At 34.0% G+C, this 17,976-nt stretch overlaps 1 protein-coding gene across 4 annotated transcripts in view; it reads left to right on the top strand.

The window, feature by feature from the left end:
• The window catches only part of LOC117238943 (protein eva-1), a 336,187-nt gene that overhangs the window by 143,808 nt on the left and 174,403 nt on the right, over window positions 1-17,976 (top strand). The window lies entirely within an intron of this gene.

The following is a 17,976-nucleotide window of genomic DNA, read 5'->3' on the forward strand; positions in this document are numbered from 1 at the left end:
TTTGAAAGATCTTTGCATTCCAAATAGTCTTTCAATGACTTCAACGTTTCCTGATGCATTCGTCCTTTATACCTATTTTTTCACACCTTTCGCTCGAGAACCTCGTTCGCGTACGATATTCATCATAAAATACAAACAGTATATTCAAGCCATCGAGAAGCTGATGAAACTCGTAGAAACGATTTCCTCAAAATCGTCCTCCTTTCTGACGCGAGATTCTTCGTCGGAACGAAACAAAGCAATTCGTCGTAAAGCACACGATTGTAAACCAGAAAAAGCAAGGGAAATGTACAGGGTTACGAAGGAATCCTATCTAACACAGCGGGTAGCCTGTATGATTCGAAGATCGTAAAACGCGTAGGTAACGACTCAGCCATAAAATAGTTCTCCGCGCGATAAACTGTTACAACGATGTTCATGACAAGGTGTGTAGCATAGTTTCCAAGGTAGCATTGAAGGCGCCTTCGAAAAACAGCAACCCGGTCATATCGGGCCGTAACCACCAAGAATAAATTGTTAGAACTACGAGAATGTGAAAACCGTGTCGCGTTTTCGATGGTTCCTCGCGTCGATAAAAGCGAATGCAATAGGCAGTGCATGAAGTGTATAGAGATGTGAACTTCGTTTATGTTTTACGTGGTTTCTTGAAAATTAGATTTATGTTAGGTGTTCACACAACGTTGTTAAAGCTGCACATGCGTTGTATTTGTAAAGCTTGTTTTGCGTTGTCAGGATATTTTGGTCCCTGCAATTTTCCAATTCTGAGTTGGGTTCTCTATGAAATTTGTTAAGATTTGACATGATGTAAGAACATTCGTTTGCCGAGGAAAATTTCAAAACGATATAAGGAAGTCAAATATAATCTGTTAACTGCAGAATTTAGTTTCAAAAATCTCTTACGGGGTGCGTAATTAAAGTCAAGCAACGATGAGTATACACGTCGAACGCAGGGCAAATGTTCATATTGTAAATTTTAGGAAAAAATACAGAATCTTTCTCGTAAAGGAAAAAGGATTACATTTTTATTCAATAAAAATTAACAATTTATTGTTAAAAAATGTATGTTGTTATTAAAAACTTAAAAATTGCTAAAACATAATTAGCAAGTAAAGTATAAAGAAGAAAGTAAAGTACGCAAAATAATTCGGGGAATAGCCGGTATACGCAATAAAGTACACAAAATAATTCGGGGAATAGCCGTTGTACGCAGTAAAGTACACAAAATATTTCGCGGAATAGCCGATATACGCAGTGAAGTACACAAATGGGGATGCATTGAAGAAAATAATCAACCCAGTTTATAAAAAGTAATACGTTATACGGAGCATAATCAATATACCAAGGGAATAATCAAATAATCAAAATTTTTTTATAAAATACGTAATAGGTTTACTGAAAGTATAAGGGAAATATACCACTAAATGTCATTTTAGTGAAATTTTGAGTTTCTATAATAAATGGCAATTTCTTATGTCACACGCCGAGGATTTTGAATTGACGTGTATACACGTCGAACGTAGTTAACTGTTTAAATGAAATTTCATGTGATTCGTTTGTGTTTTCAACACGTTTACTATGATAATTAAATTTTAATTTTAACATTTTAGTTTGATAAACTATGTTTATGTTTGGTTTCTTTTATCACATCTTTTAAAAATCATTTCATGTTTTTATGTAATAATATAGCATTCTTTGTATGAATAAAAAATGAGTGTACATCTTCACTGATAATATTTCTAAGATCTTCTATCATACGTACATCAACATATTTTACAAACTTTCTTATTCATAACGTTTCTCTTCTAAATTTACATTGATCTTTTATCTTCTTTTTTTTTAAAGACGATCGAAATTCATGAAGCACTTTTTTCAACACCATTAATTATTTTAGCAAAATTAAATCGCTAAAATACAACTAATCTGAAGCAAATTCTATTCTCTATTGCAATTAAAGATCCAAAGACTGAGCGATAAAACATATTCTCACAAAAAGAACAAATAAAAATAAAAAAAAGACGCAAGATACAAGACAAACAAGCAATGGAGAAAATGGACGAAGCTCCATACTTCGCACACAAGAATAAAAACAGCGCGGAAGCCTCTAAAACGTGGATATAGACGTTTTTCATAACGAGGAATAATAGTTGTTGGCGGAACGGGTGAAACGAAACGAGTTCTCGGCTTCGGACACAAAGCACGCGCTTCGAACTCGCCAGAAAACAATAATCCACTTACGTCAGTTCACCGTGCGGGGGAAAACGAGTTACAACGAACGTCCGGTCTCTGAAACTTTTTAATATCGTTAACGTATGTCGTCAACCGTGGCGCATATTTATGAGAATCCGTGGCTCGTTATTTAACGCGCGAGCAACCACGACGACCGTCTAATCTGGAACTATATTAACAAGTTTTCCGTGGTTCGAAAACGGGTGCCTCAATCGTGCCGAAAAACAGGAAAATTTCTCACTGAAATTTCACGAACGGAACCGAAAATTCCCGGTAGAGTATTAATTAGCGAAAATCTCGTGACCACGATGCGTAAGATATGTTAGTTGGATGATTCGAAAACTCCGGGAACAGAGAAATGGCGCTGAAATTGCCGTAACATCAGAAGGAAAGAATTGTAATACTTATTGCTAATAAAGCTGCCTTCGGGTCTGTAAGTAGCGGAAGACAAATGGAGGAATTTTAAGTGACAGGAATTATTAATATCCCGGCGTTTGCATTTCAAATTATATTCAAATAACACGACTTCGAAGCACAGAACTGAATGGGAATAAAACACGTGTTTCCAAGTTCCGACGGTGAGTTGTTGTGACACTTGTAACTGGATATATAGATGTATAGATGATATATGATGTATAGATTAATTTTTTAATGGATAATGACAGATATTTATTGGAGGCATTGAGAGCAAAAGTTGACTAGGCCACATCTTGTATAAAAAAAAAAAAAATCACGATGAAATGATAATTAAGTGAATTCTACCAATCAATGGTTTAAATTGGGATTTATTAAGAACTCTGTCTGTTTAATGAATTTAACGTTTACAAACGTAGGTTATGTTTCGCGATCTATGATTGCGATATTTTTGTGCAATTTTTGATGAAAAGGGTAGAAAAGAGGTCAGCCACGCTGTTCAGAATAAATGTACGTGAAAGTAATGAACATTTTTATGTAGAATACTGTTCGTGTATTGTATTTGTTTTGAAATAAAAAGTAAAACATTTTTGATGTAACAAAACGAATATTAGAGATTTTCATTTCATTTGTTAATGCGTGGTTATAGCTATTAAGAAACAAATTAAAAGAGATTATTTAAAATCATATTTCTGTCACAAACTTATAATAATATGTAATATGAAAACATTTATATCTCCAGTTTTAGTTTGAATAATGCATAACTTTAGTTAAACACGAAGATCTAAATTGTCTCACTGAAATAATTGGTTATTATAATGGAAAATGGATAAATTTTTATCTTCCAAGCTAACATTTTTTTAATGAATTAAGATAGAAATCTTGACAAGGTGGAAATTATAAGCTGAACGAAATGAACACGCTCGTTACTCGAAAATCCTGTCACAAAGAATGAACCCCACTTTTTCTTTTCGCTCCATTCGTCTGATCAATTTTATCTCATTATTCTCATTATTCACCTGATTTTTATACGGGTTTCTCGGTATATCTTTTCCCTTCGTTGTATTTCCTCGCCAGGATTTTGTTTCCTCTGAAAGCAGTTTCTACGATCTAAATGAACTCTGTCCATCAACCTGCTTTTATCTTGCCTTATTAATTTATCTTCCCGACCGTTCATCAGTTGCAATTTTTATTCGCCCGACATGACGTAGCTGAAGGAATAGTCGTGGAGACATATCAGGTCTAATACAAATTATTGGCTTTTTAATTTCACACGTCCAAATTGAATAAAATTTTTTGAATTATATATGCAGTGATTCGATCCACGAAAGATTTGTCAATTATTGAAATTAATGAATCGATCTATCGATTCTTTGAATAATAGAAAGAAAGATATAGTAAGTAAATATAGATATAGTAAGATAATAATAGAAATGAATAATAGAATGAATTAGTAAATTATTATGTTTGTCCATAATTTGTTCCATATTTCCAAATACATATCGCAAGTTTTTGTTTTTGCGATATTACCGCGTATGAGAAATAAGCGTCACGCTTTTAACAAGGAAGATCGTTAAAATTTTCTAATTACGAAGAACATCCGAAGCTCTACATCGCCTCGATAAATTACTCGGTTTCTTTCTTCCGTTTCTGCGAGTCGACACGCGAACAAGAAGAATCGCGGATCCTCGGAATTCCACAGCGATTCCTCGAACGCCTCGGCCGTGACCAGCCAAGGAGAAATTCGGTTCGTTGTTGGAAACGAGCGTGCAAGCAGATGCATTTCAAGTAGATACATTTCGCGCGATCCGCATCTTTTCTTTAGCACGGGTGTGCTTGGAACGGGTTTATGGATGCCAAAGAAGATTTCGTGAAGGGGTGGAAAGGAGAAAATTCTGACGAGAATATCTGCATGTTTATAAAACGTGTTTTCTCTTTGCTTTGCTAAATTACGTTTTCTTTTTGTTTTATATTTATTGTATGTATGGTACGTTTGTTATCTTGATTAAAAATGGAGGAGAAATAAGAGTAGTGTTTCATATTATAAATATGGTGTTGCTTATAAAGATTTATGAGAAGAGATGGATGAATACGTATATGAGATGATTATTCTATTCCTGTTATCCTTTCTATCCTCCTTCTTATACATCTTCTTCTATTTCCTTTAAAAAACGTTATTTGAATAAATGGATTCTTGAAAATATTTTGTCAAATTATTAGCTCAACTTCGAAATGGTTTCATGTGTAACTAATTTAACTTTATTTTCTTTGTTACAGGTAAGTCATGGAAGCTCGTCTATTAATTCGGATTGGAATCAAACTTCCTTTTCTTTGCATCATAGGTATTTGCCAGCAGATTTCTTGATCGTTAATAACGAAATATAATTTGTATTGGGTGGCAGAATATTTTTTTTCTTTATCACAATTATTTCTATTGTTTTAGTAGTATATGGCAAATTTGTATTACCCCTACAAATCTTTTCCTTCATTCATAATGTTCAAATAAGTTTTATAAATATTTCCAATGAATGAGTGAATTGAAGTGTCTCAAAGCACAGATCACACACGTGTAGTCGACCTAATCTTATGTAATTCAATCCATACTTTATTTCCATATACCATATTTCAATTCCTGTTCAAAATACCAAAATCAAAATTATTCAAAATATTTCACCAATTTAATATTTCAATCATCTAACACGATCTGTACATGGAATTCTTTCCAACTTACGTTACCTCAAACGAACAACAAACGCAAGTCAGAAATGATTCTGAGAAATGATTCCGCACGTAACGTTGAAAGGTGTCTCCCTCCTTAAACCTTTCAAACGAAACTCGTAAACACCGTAGCAAACAGAAGGACCCGAGCTACAACGAAGGAAGCTCTGCATCCCAAGTTGTAGTATAGTGAGATGGTCTGTATTGTTTTTAAATTTGTGAGCATACATAAACGCACTCGTTCTCGCGCCTCGTGGATCGAGGGCAAAGTATGCGGTCCGTGGCATGCGATGAAGTAGAAATAGCTCTCGCTTATCGATGCTTACGTGCGCGATGCGTTCGCATAACTGGAACTTCTTCTTCCTTTCCGCCTCCGTATGACGCTTTTGTGAACAATAAAGCGTAGAGGTATGAAATGCGAGCGCGGATTTACGGAATGTCGAGCACCTTACAAGATGTTCGTGCATCAAGTGGAATATCGAGCAGTTTATGGGCCGCCTCACAATTATCAATCGATTTGATTCCAGAAGGATTCTTGACGCGTGAAGGTAATCGAGTTTTGAAAAGAATCGAATGCAGGTATGCAGAAGGTTTCAATGAGATAGAATATTATTGCCGATTATTCTCTTTAATTGTCTTTTTCAAATATTTTTCTCTTTAGTGTACTTTACATTTACATCTTTATGGCTTTACATTTACGTTCTACGACATAAGTCTAAATGTACAAGAATATATGTATAAATATATATTTAAGAAGTATCGGTGACTTCCAAATACCATAGAGAAATCTATTTTGAAAATTTACTACTTCAGGAAAATATAGGGAATATTGAATGTAAGAATGGTTTTGTACAGCTTTTGTTTGAATATCTACTATAGACTAGATTTTTGCGAAATAGATAAGTATAATTCACTAAAATTAAATTAATATTAGTTAATATTCTCATTATATATATTCTTCAAATTCGATTAAACTTTAAATAGTTAAATAACGAGCAAATAATGAATAGATACTCAAATATTTACTTCTATTCGACTATTAATGTGATTATGTACGGAGCTACCCTGGTATTTGTTTATCAGAGGAAATGTACGGTTCTAAAGTTCAATTACGCGTTTCTTAAGAAAGATGCGGAGTTTAGAAAACGATTTAACAAATACGTTTATGTAGGAAGAACGAAGGAAAGTATTTAAGGGAATTTAGTGGAATCGTTGCTCGCGATACCGTGCTTTGAGCCTACGAAAATTTCATTACTTACGGTTCATTTGAATGTTCGATTGTCCGCTTGGAAAAGATTTAACGCAACTACGTCAAAGCCGCTAACGTCTACACGCGGAACCTGATCTTCCTTTCAAATTGCATGCTAATTGTCCTTGTCTGACAAACTGGGTGAATTTACAAGATGATTAAAACAAACTTCGATCGTGTTTGTCGCGACGACAGCTTCTCAGAGTATCTAATATGCGTAATCGTGTTCGAAAATTCAAAATAGGTGCATAATTCCTTCGAAAGTGGAATGATTCCTACGGAAGCGATTCCCATCGTATTAGATATTCTAATTTCTTTCTCTCGTTGGTTTGATATGAGGGAAAAATTTTACAACGTTTCTTTATAAATATATTAAAATTTTAATATTAATTTTGAAGTTCATTACTTGATATTTATTCGTATTGTTAATCGAGAAAAATTTGTTTCCATAAATTTCAATAAAATTTATTAGAAGAAATTTATTAAAGAATTATTAGGATACGAGCTTTTTAATCCAAACGTGGTGTAAAAAAATTGACTACTGCATAATAAGGGATCAAGTAAACATTTTGTAGGGGACCGAGTGGGCAATTCTCACACATTTTCTTATCCACCGAGAAAGTAATGAAGACATACTTGCACTATTTTTGCACAATACAGAATGAAGGTTGCAGTTTCGAAATGTGGTGTTAAAGCAAATAGGCAAAAATTTGACTTACACCACTTTTGCATTAAAATCTCTCCTACATTAAAGAATCCATTCATATTATTTACTAAAAATCTACTGCACAACGAATTTTGCCTCTCCATTTATCGTACTGAAAGAATAATTCAGAATAAGAATTGCACTTTACGATATTTTATACGATAGATTTCTTGAAATTTTTTTATAGAAAGATGCTTAAAACTTAAGAATATTTTGATAGAGTCATGTGGAAGGCTCTGCGAAAGAATTATGTTAATATTTCCAATAGCTAAAAAATATTTTTCACTACTTTTGACATACATAAAAACCGCATCAACTTAAACCATTTTAACTTGACCACCTTAACGTCATTTCAAAACAAAAAAATACCACATAGATGTTTCAGAAAAAAAAAATATAACATAAGATCTTCAATCGCGAAGCATCCAATCCGTAAATATCGACCACGGTCGATCACCTTAGCAGTCGAGTGACCAAATACCTACGTATAACTAAAGAGAAAGATTCGCGAGCTTCGACGATGACGAAGCAGTGAAGGGTGAATTTTTTCCTGTCAAACCTGTCCTCGAACACGACGAGACCGCGTGACTGTGGCCGAGAAACATACGTTTCGTCGAACGGATTATTTCCGTCCAGCTAAAAAGAAGGTTGCGAGTTTCTCGACCAGAGAAATAGGGAACGCGAGGGAATGTGAGGACACAGTTTCCACAGTGGAACGTAAAAGACGCGAAGCACCAGGTGTCGAGTTGCACGCTCGAGCTCTGATCTTTGAATTTTCCTCGGGTTTACGTAGTCAAAGAGATCCGGATCCATGTTCAGTTCGTTCTCGACCAAATGGAAGCATGAAACGAAAGTCAACTGTCTGTCTATATGTGTATGTATAGAGGAAAATAGCAGGGCAGGGTGAAATTTATTGAAATTGAGAAAGGCTTAAGGGACAGGGTAGTATAACGTTGAGAACTGGTAACAACGAAGTGGAGTTAATTGGGTTATGAGACAGGTTATGGAACCGTGGTAGCGAGGGTGATTTTATGGCATATGTATTATGTTTTATCGCGTGCTGGAACGAGGGCGAGAGTTGGGAAACTGTGGTTCGGAGAGATATTTTGTAGTTGGATGGTGATGTAGGTCGTGTTCGTTTTCGTAAAATGAATTATGATGTGAATTGTACGCGTGGATTTAGTGGAAACGTGTGGATGAGTTAGTGAAAAGGACTTTAAATATTAGAAAAAATTAATTTTACTATTTGGATGTATTATATTATAATAAGTTAGATTAAGTGTTGATATTCTTCTTTGTATAACCTCACTCATTTACAAGTACCTGATATAAAGCCGGTTTCTTTCCTTGCAAAATATCGAAAAATTTCACACCATATTGTGTTTAAATTGATTACGCGAGAAAATGTTTCTAGACCCTAACAGTAAGTGTTGTGCACCTTTCAATTCAACGTCGTTCCCATCTCAAATGGAGCAGCTTTGTGATATCGTGTCGTAAGCTCTCGTCTTGCACGAAATTTTAGATAAATTTAAATTTTAAACACGGGGCATGCTAATTCGATTGAAATTTCCTAGGACGCCGCTGTACGTATAAGTTCGCGATTCACATAGTTTGAGATAGAAAAGGGATGCCGGAAAGACGTTTATTTTACGTCGTGTCGGTATTACCGTGTACTCCTTTAACCTTTCATCCCAGTCTCTTCGTAGAAGTACGACACAACATCTTCAGAAATTTTCGAGCGTAGTAATTCCATTGAAATTTTTCTCTTTGTTCTACGACGTTTCCGTATTTTCGATCCTTTGGACTCGACTGGATTTTTCGCGCTATTTACTTTGACCACATAGCTCGCTTCGATCACGAGAAAGGCTATTTGAATTTTTTGCAACATTTTGTAAATTAAATACCGAATTGGATTTTATTGATTTTGATCGTTGGAAAACAAGAAATAACTTGCTCGTGTCAGTAAAAATCGCAAAGAGAATATACGGTAGTGAATCTGAACAGGATAGTTCCGATTTGTTTATTTTTAACATTAAACATTAATAACATAAACGTTAATTTATATCTATATAGCGGCACATGAGTTTAGAGGACATTTCAAATCATGTTGATGTTTTGCCTCAGAGTATCAATATCGTTAGGATGCACATAATGTAATAATAAAGAAACTCCGGACAAAACAATGTCACCGCTACGTGCAACTGTTAAGCAAACTCGAATTCAAATTTTTCGGCTCTCTCCCGACCAGTATAAGTAAACGAACGCGATCGTAAGGATTTCAGTATCTACGACTATCTACCGAGTGTCTATCAGTTACCAACGAGTTATTAGTCAGTTATTAGCAGTTATTATACGAGTTATCGATTAATATCTTCGAGTTATCTGCGAGCAATCATACACTGTCTTTGCGAATACGTTTGTATGAGCGACTTTGGGCATTGTCTATATTTATTTACAGTTTATTTAATTTAAATATATTTGACGGGTTGCAACAGCAAGTTCTCGTTACCGTTTCGTCAATCCTCTACTATTCCACCACATCTACTAAGGATTTTTGTTATTTTTATTAAATTCGACTACTATATTTTTCGATATAAAGGTTATTTTACGTCACACGTAAGTATAGCCGATTTTGTAGAAATAAAATTAACAAAATAACCAACAAAAAAGAAACAGATTTAATTGAACGGAAAGGTAAAAAATCGTAATACAGAGATCCAAACTCTTATATTTCGCTCACACCCATTCAACATCTCTCCATTATACCCTATCGATTTCATCCCTTAACGTACCTCGTGTAACGTCTCCCAATCTCTTTCTCTTCAACTTTACCCACATTTTTATTATACCACGATAACCTCAAATTATACGACATCCTATAAAACTGCTATTCTCACTCATGAAATCTCGTTCATGTCATGTTGAGAAACTCAGCTTACACTCATTCGAGTTGGAAATTTTACAGGACATTAATTCAATCGGCGTTGAGTGATGCAACTATACACGTACGTCTACATGAATTACCATAGTGCTGGCAGAGAGCAGGGCATTACTCGCTCTCTACTGTTGATCTTTGATCTCGATCTACGGATAGGGGGGTCGTAAGGCGGGCGAATCGCGAAGCATCACCGAGTTTATTTTACTTTGTGAGCGCTGCACTCCTATCCTCGCCTCCTTTGTGCCTTTACCCTGCATTTACCCTGGCAACGATAACGAAATTGAAGGAGCAGCGTAATGCGGCTGAAATTGTCTGCTAGCTACGTTTTGGTAATTTCGTTCCTCCCAACGTTATCAGAGGGTAGCTGCCTTATCGAGCCGTAGATCGAGTTTGAAAGGTAACACCCTTCTTACCTTTTATTTGCCGGCTAACACAAACTGCAAAGCTGTTGCATCGATGTCTGTAGATGTTTGTGACAGTTTTACGAATCCGTATGCAGGCTTTGCTTATTTTTATGATTGTGTGATGACTGTGCGAGAAGTAACTGCTAAGAAGAATTTATTGAGAAAGTTAGTATTTGAAATTTGAAAAAAAAAAGGTAGTGGGAAGATATTTAGGGAATAACTTTTTATTGATATTAAAATATTATATATCGTAACTTACTTTTATCCAATGTACGAATACAAAGTGTATCTACAAACTTGATGTAATTGTAACTATTCTTTCCATATCTTCTTTTTTTTTTAATACATTCAGAACTAAAACTACAGTTAATTTTCGTATCTGCAAAGTTGATCAGTCAGAGGATACTTTTATCAGGGAGACAAATATTTTATATAGAACCAGAAACAGCACATTGTCGTTTTTGGGTTTAATCTTCGGTCTTGCTGTTGGTACTGAGAAAAGTGTACACAGGCAATGTCGGAACTCGTTCCGTTTCCTACTGTCGCTATCTTTTCCTTTAATATCACTATTGCTCTACTAGCATCTATGTTGACTATGTTGATTTCAGCGTCAAATAATGACTTGGTATTTTCGATTTCGATAAAGGACCATGACAAGGCATGATTTAATTGGCAAACAAATTCGCAAGTAAAAATGATCGGACGTAAATTTCCTAAAAACTTCTGAAATTTTATTTGTAATCTTAGAAACTTGATATATTTTTGAGCATATTGGAATTTATGATTAGAACTTGAGGTGTTTAAAATTTTAAAAAGAAATTAGAACTAAATATTACATAGTGGAAAGGAATAAAATAATAATAATTTATACAGTCGCAGACATACGAAATGTATCTGAAAATTCGATTTGTATATAACAGTAAGGGATTAGTCTATAGGTTGAAAAGAAATATATAACATATTTGTAAGTTAAGATTAAATGTCAAATGAACCAAAACAAAGTACAAATTTTGAAACTAATCAGAATATAACAAAATATCGTCTCTGAGAATTCTACTGACATAAGGAAATAAAAAACTACTATATCCATTATGCATAAATATATTGATAAAGTGCATAATATGAAAACAAACAGGATGTATGACGAAAAAGAACATTACGTAAGAGAACGCAATTTTATGATCCGTGATGTATTTTAATCGTTCGGAAAAGTGAAAATTGAAACTTTATTTATTTGTTTTAGAAGTTATGAGAAGTTTCAAAACCAAATGTAGCGTATAAAAATATTTTATCGACATTGCATACGTGTTTTCGTGATAACGATATTGAATGTTCTTTTGATCGTTCGAGCGCTTTAAAAAGCGAATACAAAAATCAAAGAGCGCCGCGATTAATTTCATACAACGTGCTCAATGAGCCATAACTTTGTCGACCTAGACGTATTGAGGTAATTGGCAGAGAAAAAAGCATGTATGTGGTTGCTAACTGCGATCAAAGGTTTTCGACTTTCATTAAAGTTATTAACACAACATTGTTAAAGTTATCGATCTTTTTACTTTCTTTTATAGTTTAAAAAATTAATTCATATTTGCTTTTTAAATTCCTGTTAGGACCGTCAAAGCGTATCCATTTAATCTTCCTATTTCATTTTATATTTTTTAAATGTCTTCTACTTCTACGTTATACAATTTTATTTTTTCCTTAAACCTCATAAAACTTGCTTATATGTACGTTCATCACTTTCATGAAAACCAAATTCTTTTCTTTTATATAATAATTCTAAATTGCCTTAAATGGAGGCAATTTGAAAATTAATATTCAATAAAAATTATAGTTGTATAATTTTAATAATACACATTTAGATAATAAATTATTTACTAGAATCTCAATCAATTAAATGTAATTACATGGATTACATGGATGTTAAACATTTTTCGGTCATCGCAACGTTAATTGTAACTATTTAAATCGCTTGCCTGGAAAAACATGAATTGGTTCGTAAAACCACATTCTCTGTTAATTATCCCTGAATCAGACAATATCGCACGGGAGCAAAGAAAGCTTGGCTGACACGATTATCTCAGCTTTGCAGACGGTGACGTGAACTTAAGAATTCCTTGCTTTAACAGAACTTTTCAGCCAGGACCAGCACAGGGCATCCAGCCTCTTTAGAGAAAACTTTTTCCGCCATTTATACTGTGTATGCAGATTACGAGCGAATCTCGCCTTAATTAGTTGTCCTCGATTGGACAAGAATAAGCTATGCAAGTACATTATCACGCTTTAATAATCTGCTTTGCCTTTCTCTCCTTCAATTTTCATAACACGAACGTGCCGTTGCTTTCTTAACTAGTTCAGTGGAATCAATGAATGAATAATTTGTTTTTCCTTTATTTCTTTATACACAGAGAATTGTACATTTCTCTAAAATTGTTGTTCTATCGATTAATGAAAGTTAATTGTTGATTAATATTTACAGTAAGTGAGTTGTAATTTATCAGAGACATTTGATACTTGTTATTTGATATACGAGAATTGAATTTGGAAAAATTTGATGTAAGAGCTGAAAGAATCTGGTGAAACTTTTTATAAGTAAGAATAAGATTAATTTAAAGGCATCAAGAATTTCGTGAATATTTATTTTGCAATTTTTGGAATATTTATGATTATTCATAATGTTTGGAATGTATGGAACATTTTCAATTGATAATAAAAAATATGATAATAAAAAAAAAAATAAAATTCAGATCTCTGACAAGTCATTTGTCTACCTTGTAACAAACAAATAAATGGAACGCAAGAAAGCGCAGCATCACTGTTGATATGGATTAACTGAATCATTTGCGACCATCAAGTGAAACAGGCCATCGATGAACCGACGTGTGTCGTAAGTCGACTCCTGAATATTCCTGCGGGCTTCTGCTACAGCAGGCGAATGCAAAGAGGCTGAAAATGAAAAACATCGATTCAGCACACGGAGTTTTTCTCTGATTGCTTCAAATTTAACTCTCGATAAATCTTCTGCTTTCCTAGAAAATCGGGCTTTCGATGAAACCATGATAGCGTATGAGAATAGATACAATAAATCCAATTAAATCTAGTGTATTCATACAGCAAATGCCCATGGACCTTTTCACTGTACCTCTAATTCTCTTGCAAATTTTAACAAAATACTACAGATCTAAATCGTAAAAGTAAATTAGAATAAATCAATGAAATTAAATTTTACAAATTCTAAATTTATAAATGTAATATAATATTCTTCATAATTGCTGTAATAGTTCATAAAAAACATAATATAGTATACATAAATAATAAATAGTACAATAAATAATACCTTATACAAAATACATAAAAGAATATTTAGTAAATAACACATAACATGTACGCATAAACTAACAAAATATTCATACGTCTCTGTCATATACTTTTCATCGTGCCTAACTTCAGCTATATTTCCCAACCACAGAACGACCAGTGACGAATTCGTGAGAATTTTGTATACCAAATTTTCTCGACTTCCACCGTGGATAAAAAAGGGCACAGCAGTTGATTCAAGGCGCATTTAAAATTCAAATGCGTCGCTTGAAAGTTCCTTCGACGTCGTTCGATTCTCTTCCAATGGCGAAAATAGTTTGTCGCCAGAAATTCCTCGTAACTACCGGTTCGAAAAATTTGTTTGTACGATAATCGAATTTCACGCTTGTTTCACAAATAAAATAAATGGAAGTTACAGTGACGACTGGATCGCTTTGGTGGAATATAGTTACTGGCATGACGTCGTCACCATCGTCAAATGAAATTTGCATCGATTGTTAGTCAGAAACATTCTAAAGCGTGATTCTCGTTTCGAGCAACATTTACTCTCGTTGATGATCGCTCGTTCGACGAAATCTGCCGACCGTATGGAAAATGCGTCTATTTTCCTGCTGGGTTTAATTGAATATGCTTCCGGTACGTCCATTGTTCTTTTGTTCATCAGTGTTTGCCATAATGATTGCCACCGGTTCGCGTGATGACGAGGGTAGAATTATTTTACGATCTGAAAAATATTTTTGGTATAATATAGAATGAGTGCGAGGAAATGAGGATAGAATTTCGAGTATTTGTTTGTCTATTTATCTGTTTGTTTAATGGATGGTACATTTGGTAGAAACAGAAGAAAAGGAAGCAATCTGCCATACAAGCAATGAAATAATCTTAAGAACCGTAGATATCGATGTCCTTTTATAACAATCATTTTACAAAGTGTTCATCTGAGATGAAAAGATTTTTAATAATTTACGAAGATTATTAATATAACCATTTAAAAATCATTGCGGTAAGCAGAATGTTAAATGTAGACTTTAAATTAAATGTGATAATAAAGATTATACTAGCGAGAAACTATATATTCTTTATATGATTATTGTTTCCTGCATTGCAATTTAAGCTAATGGGTGGTGTTCAATCAGTAATTAATTCTATCAGAAAGAAGAAAAGAGGGTATCATAGCTCTAATTAGATCTGATTCCTACGATCTCGTTCATCAATATGGAAAATTATTTCAAATTACTAAATTTCATTTTCCAATACGCGAATCTTTCTCATCAAACCAATCGTATAATTCCATATTCCTTATAATGAAACAGACCGAAACGCGACAAAATTTAAGGTTCATTGACCACAAATTCAAGAATTTATCACCGTCATGCGAATTTTCCAATAAAAGTTTATATTCGCCGACAACGTTGTCACGTAAACAAAGACACACACAGTTGAAAAATACTGGATCGAGCTGCTTGTTCAAATTGGAAACTGATATTGACGGAATCGAGGAAAAAGGGGAAGCTGGAGCGAAATAGCGATCCACACGCAAATTCTCTGTGTCCACGGAAAACCTTTTGTGACCTGGAATTACGAGCTGGAATTAATTAATAACCGATACACCGACAAGATAGGTCTGATGGCTGGCCCTACATCGGGAGCATATAATTTTCCTTCTTTCCTGCCTTCTTTTCATTTTCTTTATCGTTTCACATATTTTCTATTTTGTTATATTAATCTGCTTCCAGTTCGATGAGCGAACCAAGTGAAGAAAAGGAGTGAAAAATGCGAGTAAATGACGCAATTTGAAATTTATCTGTTGTTTTCTTTTGTGAATTGCTTTTAAGGTTTGGTTCTTTTATTTCGTATGATCCATGATATTGTTAGTTTATTGCTCGTTTTACGTATACGTAAGCTTTGTTACATAGGAACTCTATAATATTACGAACTGAGTAATAAAGTAATGTAGTTAATCATCTATGTATGCCAAAAATGTCGTATATCAATCTCTTGTTTAATAATAAAAATAGATAATAACAAGTTTGTGAGATATATACTACAAATACAAAGAACACAGTGAAGTGAAATAACTTCATGCTATAAATCGCTGGAAGCAAGAACACTGTACACTTCAATTTATGGCTTGTCTATTGTGTGTAGATCTCTTCTTGTAGAACAAGATTGCAAAATATGTGCGATATTGTTCTTTATTCGTTTCTGCATTCAAAATTTTAAGATTCCTCTTCTTCTTGTTTCCTCTATTTATATTTCACGGTATATATTTTTCAACACTTCTACAGTTTCATCTTCTCCTTATGCTATTTGTAGCAACACCTTTCGCTCTTTCTGCATATTCTGTTTCGCCAACTTCTATGTATATATATGTACATGTATTCTTTCTACCCTATATTTTTCATTCTTTTTGCTTTCTTTCTACCTCGTCTTTTTCTTCTTTCCTTCCTGTAGAATATTCAACAATTGAAAATTGAAAGCGCGTAATTTTTTAGTAGTTATGATATTTAGGTCAACTTTTATCTAGGATATTCCTATACATATGAATTCAATGTTCAAACATTCTCAATTTGCCAGTAAGTAAATATGCCCTAAATTGATACTACAATTATTAAATCTATCACGAGATGGTTGTTTTCAATTGGAAACGACGAGTTTTATATTTCTCGTTTTTATTAAAAAAATTTATATTGTCTTGTTTTGAAATGGAAACATAATTATAAATATCTATTCATCCCCATTATATTACTGTAATTATCTTTTAATGTCACAGAGTAATATGGATTTCTATAAAGACTCGCAGTCTACTTATTATATTTCTTTCTCATTCAAATATGCCCGACTTTCTAAAAAACCACTTTTGAGAGATTTTTCTACCATTTACGTTTTCGTTTTCGTCAGGTTTCTATTGCAACCTCCGCGTTTAATCGCTACGTAACACGCGGACAAATTTCGACTCGCTAAACGGCAGGATTAACTGCCCCACCGGCGTCACACTCGTACGCGTGATGGATGGGATATTCTATAAGCGACGGGCCAGCGACGACCCAATTTAACAGATGCGTTTATCTGAACGCGTGCCTCGTGTGACTCGTGACAATGACGCGCGCGTGCATCATAGTTCATCCCTTTTTCGTGTCTCTGTAGACTCGAGCCGCGATTACTTGTATTTTTGGCAACACCGATAGAATTCTGCTTTCGAGCTCTCGAGCAACGGGATCGAGTCGTTGCAAAATTTACGAGAACTCGGCGTTTTGCCGCCAAAGTTACAACAGCTCGCCGTAATTTTGCGACCGAACTGATAAAACTTTGTTATTCCACAAATTCACCTAACAGCCTCGTGCTTTTGATTCATGTAAATATACAATGTTAAGGATAGTGAAGTGCGTCATGATTACGGTATGGAAACAATTGTTATTTTTAAGAACTCTCGTGTGTCGTTTAATTGTGTTGGTTCATAATCGAAGGATGAGGAAAGGGTTGAAAGTTGAGCGCTGGTAACTATGAACGCGAGAGTATTCTATAAACAAAGCAACGTATGATTTTCTGAGTGTAGAACATTTTGAGAAAAACGACAATTAGGTAGTATTATACACGTAGTAGGTGTATTTAAAATATTACTATATTATTATTAGTATAGTAATAAAGAAAATTATGTAAAGTAGGTAAATCTTGCTTTCTCTTTAAAAAAAAGTCACATAATCTTTGTATATTATCAATTTCCTTCATAAACTCTTTATAAATTATTCGAATTTAGTTTTGGAATACTGTACCTCTACAAAAATAAATATGGTATAGATTGAGTATAGTGACTCTGTTCATTAGGATTAGGAACGATATAAAGCACCCTGCTGTTCGGTATTATCCGTTGATTTGCCTAAGCAGAATAAATAAATGTTTGATACTTGGTTCTTGTTCGAGGAATGATCAAGAAGTGGTCTTATTTGGATGATAGGCTATTTCTAGAGGCGCGAGGATGCGAAATATACTGATGCTGCGAATT

Source organism: Bombus vosnesenskii, unplaced genomic scaffold, assembly GCF_011952255.1.
Source record: "Bombus vosnesenskii isolate JDL3184/JDL3185 unplaced genomic scaffold, Bvos_JDL3184-5_v1.1 scf7180000013788, whole genome shotgun sequence".
NCBI classification, from domain to species: Eukaryota; Metazoa; Arthropoda; class Insecta; order Hymenoptera; family Apidae; genus Bombus; species Bombus vosnesenskii.